We start from the raw sequence: 6309 nt of genomic DNA, 5'->3' as shown, positions 1-6309 counted from the left end.
CTAATTTCCTGAACCGAATGCCTCACTGTGCAATTGCTTTCAGCCCCAAGAAGCATTTTATGACATGAGCTATTATCCCTGGTAGCTTGACATCAATCCTTGGCAGGATTTTCTGATGGGTTAAGGTTGCAGTAATGATTTGTGAGCTGGTGGAGAAGGGTGCCTGTAGGCCTGGGTAGTGCCAACCCATATTTCCTCTCCTCGGGTCATTGGTAACTTGGTAGATTTGGGTGTAAGAATTTCTGGAGTTGGGCAGCTGTCTGGGGGCAGAGCAACCCTTGGGCTTGTGTCTGGCAGAGCTGGGTTTGATTCCAAGCTCTGCCTGGGAGCTGTGAGTCCCAGGGCACCTCAGCTCGGCATTCTGAGTTTGTTCATCTGGAAAATGGGGAGGATGAAATCAGTCACTTATGCAGAAGTGCCCTGTGGTGTCTGGCACAGGGAGGCGGCACCGGGTGGACTCTTGGTAAGAAGCCAGTATGTGGTGCCCGGAGGCAGGGGTGGGAGGGCGCCCAGGATGGAGGCTGTGTGAGTCGAAGGAGAGGGAGAAGTGAATGCATCCCGGGCAGAAGGAGCAGTGGGATGCACCTCCGAGTCCCCTCCCCATCTTAGTCCTGTGGAACTTTTGCTTTCTGCTGGAGGAGAAATTAATAATTAAACACCAAGTTAACAGGATGCCTGGGCGTGGAAGCAGTGGGGTGCTGCCCGAGTCTGGGTGACCCCGAGGGGAGAGGGGAGCAGGCTGCCCTCCACAGCTCCCCACGGTGCCAGCCGGCTGGGTGCTGGGTGCTGAGTTGCTGTGGCCTTGGCCAGCTCCCCCAAGCCTGACCTCACCTGGCTCAGGCCACCAGCATCCATTGCACCTCTCACCCCCTACCTGCTTCCCCCATGCGTGCGGCTCCTCGGCACCCTGAGTGCAGGGCGCCGGGTGGTGTGAGGTGTGAGAGTGAGTGAGGAAGGAGGTGGTGCCTTCCCCCAAACCATAATCCTCCCCGCTGAGAAGACTAGGCCACCTCAGCCTCATCCCCCAACACCGCACCCCCTGCCCTGGACTCGCCCAGTTTCAGAAAGTGAGGTTATTCCTGGAGCCGAGGTCAAAATGTGGGGAAGGTCGGCCTCTTGCCTAGTCCTGTCCAATGGAACTTTCTGCAATGATAGAAATGTGCCGTATTTGCCAGCACCAGCACAGCAGCTACAGAGAACTTCAGATGCTTCAATCACACAACTGAGGAATTTTTAATTTCACCTCATTTTTATGAACTTAAATTTAAACAGCCACATGTAGCTTGTAGCTCTAGGCATGCCCCCATCATTTCTCCCCATCAGCCCTGCCCCCAATTGTTCTAGAAAAGATCAGATAAATGACATGAGAGTAAGAAGCATGTAACTAACATAACATAAAATGTAGTTACCCTTCCGTCATGGGAGTCAGGGGCTCACACCAAAGCATGGGTAGTAGGGTTTGGAGGGGCAGAAGGCTCTCCCAGCCCCTCCAGGCTGTCTTCGGTGAAGGCCACTGCAGAGGTTAAAGACTTCTTGGGTGCCAGGAGAGCTCCCCCCAATTCTGCCCATAAGACCACCAGTGGAGAGGCTCCAGAATTCCAGTGTCTCCCACCTCCAAATCCCAGGAAATTCTTTCTCTAATTCCCCACAGTCAAGAGGTTGAAGAGGTCACTTAACATTTAATCTGGCACCTACCTGCCAATAGGTCCATGTCCGGCCAGGTTTCACTTTAACTGCAGTGGGGGCTCTCATGTGTCTACACCTGGCAGGCTGACCACCGGCGGCGCTGGCCTGCAGTCAGCGGAGTGGGGTGAAGTGGGAGGGGAGCGCCAGGACGCTTTGGTCCCGGGGATGAGGCCATAACAGCAACCAGAGATGGCAGCCCGGAGCCCGGGGTGCAGATCTGCCACATGATCCCCGTGCCTTCCCCTAGTCTGACCCTCTGAGCCCCGGGGAGTAGCTGAGAGGGTGCAGGTGGGGGAAAGGGACAGGCAGTGGGCATTAGTAAGGAACTGGGGTCATGGGTGCCAGGGGACCAGGGTTCTGACCCTCGCTGGTTACTGCAAAGCTATGTGATGGCACATAATCTCTGTGTCTCAGTTTTCCCAGCTGTAAATGCCACTAATACTAGCTGTCCGGGCTGCCTCTAGGGGTTACTGTAGGGTTCGAATCAGGTAATAGATGTCATTCATTGATCTGTTCACCCATTAAGTGTTTATGGAGAACTTGCCTGGAAAATGACAGTCTTTTCAGTGGCAGCAGAAATTTCAAGCGTTCCTGCCCGTGGCAGGACCCAGCACAGGCTCCGCACCAGCCTGCCTTAAACTGTGTGATGAGGACTACGTAGGGATGAGGAGGAGGATCAAATCTGGAGGGAGCAGGGGGGCGTGTCTGCATGGGCGGAGGAGGGGCGATGGGGAGGAGGCTGGCTCATCCACATGGCCTCTTCAGGCTTGGGGAGCTCCTGTGGGGGAGGTGGAGCTGCTGGCTGGGACAGCCTGCCCGGTTTCTCCTGGCAGGTCCTGGGGGATTGTCAAGCTGGGTGTGCCTGAGAGCCCACACCTGTCTGAGAGCACTGTCTTCTCCGGGCCTGCCTCCATCTCCTCTCACTGCCTCACCCCCGGCCTCCATTACTTTCTTGCCTGCCTCCTCCCTCACCCTGCCTCAGCGAGGAGGGTTTGGGAGTGGAGAAGCCTGAGGAAAATTGGCCTAAGAGGCCCAGCGGGAAACCACCTTCCAGCCTTCCTCCTCATTTCCAGCCCAGGTTTCCTGGGGCCTGTCCTTCTGACAGAGAGTCCACCTGGAGAGCCTGAACCAGCCTTACCTGATGGTGCCTTCCGGGCAGATGAGGGGCTGAGCCATGGTGAGAGGCCAGGGTCATTCCAGCAGGGGCAGGCACCGGGCCAGGGCCCCTCGGAGCAGTGGGGAGTGGACCAGGTGAGGCGGTCAAAATGAACAGAGACCAGAGAGGCAGAGGTAACAGAGCCGTCAGGGGAAGCCAGCTGGTGGGGGCCAGGCTAATCTCCAGTCCTAGGTGGTTAGCAGGCCTCCCTCTGACAGAGGCTGACACATCAGCCTGATGCCCCAAAGCACAGATTCAACCTCATCCTGTTGCATTCCTCCCATCAGGCTGAGAACTTCCCAAACACATATTTCCTCTTCATCTGACACCCTCAACCTGCCACACAAGAAGTGTATCCCTTAGAGTTTAATGGGTGCTCACTGAGCACTGCTGGCCCGCTGGCCAGGCCTGCTGGGAGGGGAGCAGGGAGCCAGGTGCTCCCGGTATCCTAGGCGGCTCGCTGAGCCAGGCTGGGCCCCAGTCGGACCAGTTATCAAGCTTGTCCTCCTGGGCATGCAGTGTTGGGAGAAGCTCACAGGCAACTTTCCACGTAGCTCATCCAGTGTCACTGTCTGCCTCCTCCTCACCTTCCAAGCCATGCGTGGACCCAGAATCCCCCTCTCTGGATGTCTGGATGAGCCTGTCGGCATAGACGGAAGTCAATGGAGGTTCCGCAGCTGATGTGGGACCCAGCAATGTTCCGCAGCTGATGTGCTGCCTGATTTGCCACTTCGCCTCCTTCCCCAGATAGTTCCAGCCAGAGGTCATCCAGTCAGCTTTAGGAGTGGAGTGCCTACTGTGTGCAGAGTCCGATGCTCAGTGTGTGGGGGTCCCCTCTCTTGTTGCCTGCCCATCATCCCTTCCCCCTTATTCTGGTAGAAGCATTCCAACCCAGGACCACCCACTTGTAGTCTGTAAGATTCCTTCCCATAGGTTCCATCACAGGAAGCGAGCACGTGGCCCAGGCCTGGTCAGTAAGAGATTTCACTGCACCCTCCTCTTGGCCACAGCCGTCAGGGCAGGGATCGGCATCAAGACTTTGGCTAGAACCAGTGGCGGGGAGACACTTTCTGCTGGTAGGACATATGAACCTGGGACTGGGTGGGCAACTTGCCACCACAGGAGGAGGGCCAAGGCAAGGAGCGGAGCAGGACCACTTCCTGGGGACATCTCTTGAGGTCCTAGAGTGACCATGCCTGGAACTGTCAAGAATCTCCGTTTCCTCTTTGGCAGAAGTTAATTTGAGCTGGATTTGCTGTCCCTTGGAACTGTGAGAGTGCTGGCTGGATCGGGGAGAGGAGGGTGCAGGGAGAAGTAAAGGAGGAAGTGAAGTGGTTTTTACATCCAGGCTGAGAGGAACTATGGTTTCCTTTCTGGGGGTGTCTGAACACATGATCTTTCATTTTTTTAAACCTGTGTGTTTCTGTGTGTGTGTATGTGAAACACATTCAGAAAAGTTCTTACACTTTCTCTACTGAGTAATACATGTTCATAATGAAAAAATTTACCAAAAAAGAATAAAAAGTTGCATACCACTGGTATTCTTTTTCAATGTATTTAAAAATGACAGTGATGGGGAGGGTATAGCTCAGTGGTAGAGCACATGCTTAGCTTGCACAAAGTCCTGTGTTCAATCCCCAGTAAACAAACAAACAAAAATAAAATCAAAAGACAAACAAATAAAATAAACAAAAACAAGTTAAAAAATTAAAATGACGGTAGGGTCACACTGTACATAACACTTTAGTCTGTTTTTCTCCTCACTTACCAGAACGTGGCGGTCTTCTTTAGGGACACATAAAGGAAACCACGAGGAGGTAAGTTTCATGGCACAACTGAATTCACGTGCATCTCACCACCTCGCCTCCCATCTTGTTGCAGGAAGAGGCACAGGAGGCCATCTGTGGACAGAAAGTGGGGTTCTTCTCCAGCGTGTTGCCTTCAGAGGAGGTCTAAACAACAGAGCATTCATTAATGCACTCATTCAACAAGCAGATATTTCAGTGCCTCCCATGTACCAGCCTCTGTACTGTGTGCTCTGGGTATGATGAGCTAAACCAGACATGATCACTCCTCTCATGGAGCTTATAGGATGGGGAGGAAAAGTCACTCATCAAGTGCTCACCAAACAAATGTAAAACACGGGCTGTAACAGGCGCTCTGTGGGCATAACCGTAACGTAGGAGGATTTGACCCCCTCAGGAAGGCTTTCCTGAGGAAGCAGGCTTTGGGCTGGAATCGAAGGGATGAAAGGTGTGAACCAGATCAGGGAGAGTGGTGAGCATTTCATGCAGAGGAACAGCACAGGAAGGGCGCCGTAGCTGGAGCAAGCGTGGCGAGTGTGTGTGACGGTCAGCAGGGCCGGGAGGGAGGGACAATGTGTCATATGACATGAGACCAGGTAACAGAGAGGAGTAGGAGCCAGATGATGTGGGACCTTGGAAATCACATTGATAAGTTTTGTCTTTGTCCTAAGAACCAAGGGAAGCCACCGAAGTTTCCCTGAGCAGGTGTGTGTGATGTGATTGGAACTGTGGTCTGTAAATGTCACGTGACTGCATTGTGAGCAATGGATTAGGCAGGTCCAAAATGGGCTCAGGTGTAGCAGGTAGACAGCTAGTGTAGAAGCTGAGAAGGGAAAGGTCAGCGTGCCTTGCGCCAGGGTAATGATACAGGAAGTAGAGGAAAGAGGGGAGACCGGAGAGGTATTTAGGAGATGAAATCAACAGAACATGGTAACCGTTTGCATATGGCGGGTGTGAGAGAGACAGTGTGTGGGTGTCAAGAGAGATTCCTGGGTTTCTCCCCGGCTTGCTGGTGCTCAGCTGGGCAGGTGCAGCAACGAGTCACGGAACCAGGAAACGCTGTAAGAGAACCAGGCTGGGGAGAAGATTAAGTGTTCAGTCTTAGACACGGTGAGCTGGAGGAACCTTTGAGGCATCCCTAAAGAGGTGTCAAGTAGGCAGTTGGATGTCTCTGTCAGGAGCCTGGAGATAATATGTGTGAGTTATTTGCAAATTGTGTGTACTGACCTGTGAACCAACCAACTGGGGTGGGTTCTGATCCCAGCTCACTGTGCTGGGATCATAGACCAAATCACTCACCCTCTGGGACCCAGTGTCCTCAAGTGTTCAGGGAGGGTGGACCAAAAACTCTGCCCACCTCTAATATTCTCTGAATCTGTGAGCATATGAGGATGAAGCATTGCTCAAATATCTCAGAATTCCCACCACCAAATTCAGTGAAAGAAGCCTCCCAATTTGGGGAGTGTTCCTGGCTCCATTAGACTGGCCATAGGGATGTTCTTGCTTTGACTCTAGCTGCCCCTTCCCTGATCAGATCATAAACCACCCTGAGCACCCCAGATCCCTATTCTTGGGTGGGAAGCCCAGGTGCCCCCATCCTTGTTTAAAAAGAAGCATGAACAAGATGAGCTACCTTGACACACGGTGAGGCAGATCCTCTGA

The sequence above is a fragment of the Camelus bactrianus genome, chromosome 23 (assembly GCF_048773025.1).
Source record: "Camelus bactrianus isolate YW-2024 breed Bactrian camel chromosome 23, ASM4877302v1, whole genome shotgun sequence".
Lineage (NCBI taxonomy): Eukaryota > Metazoa > Chordata > Mammalia > Artiodactyla > Camelidae > Camelus > Camelus bactrianus.
Note: the sequence above shows the minus strand (reverse complement) of the source record.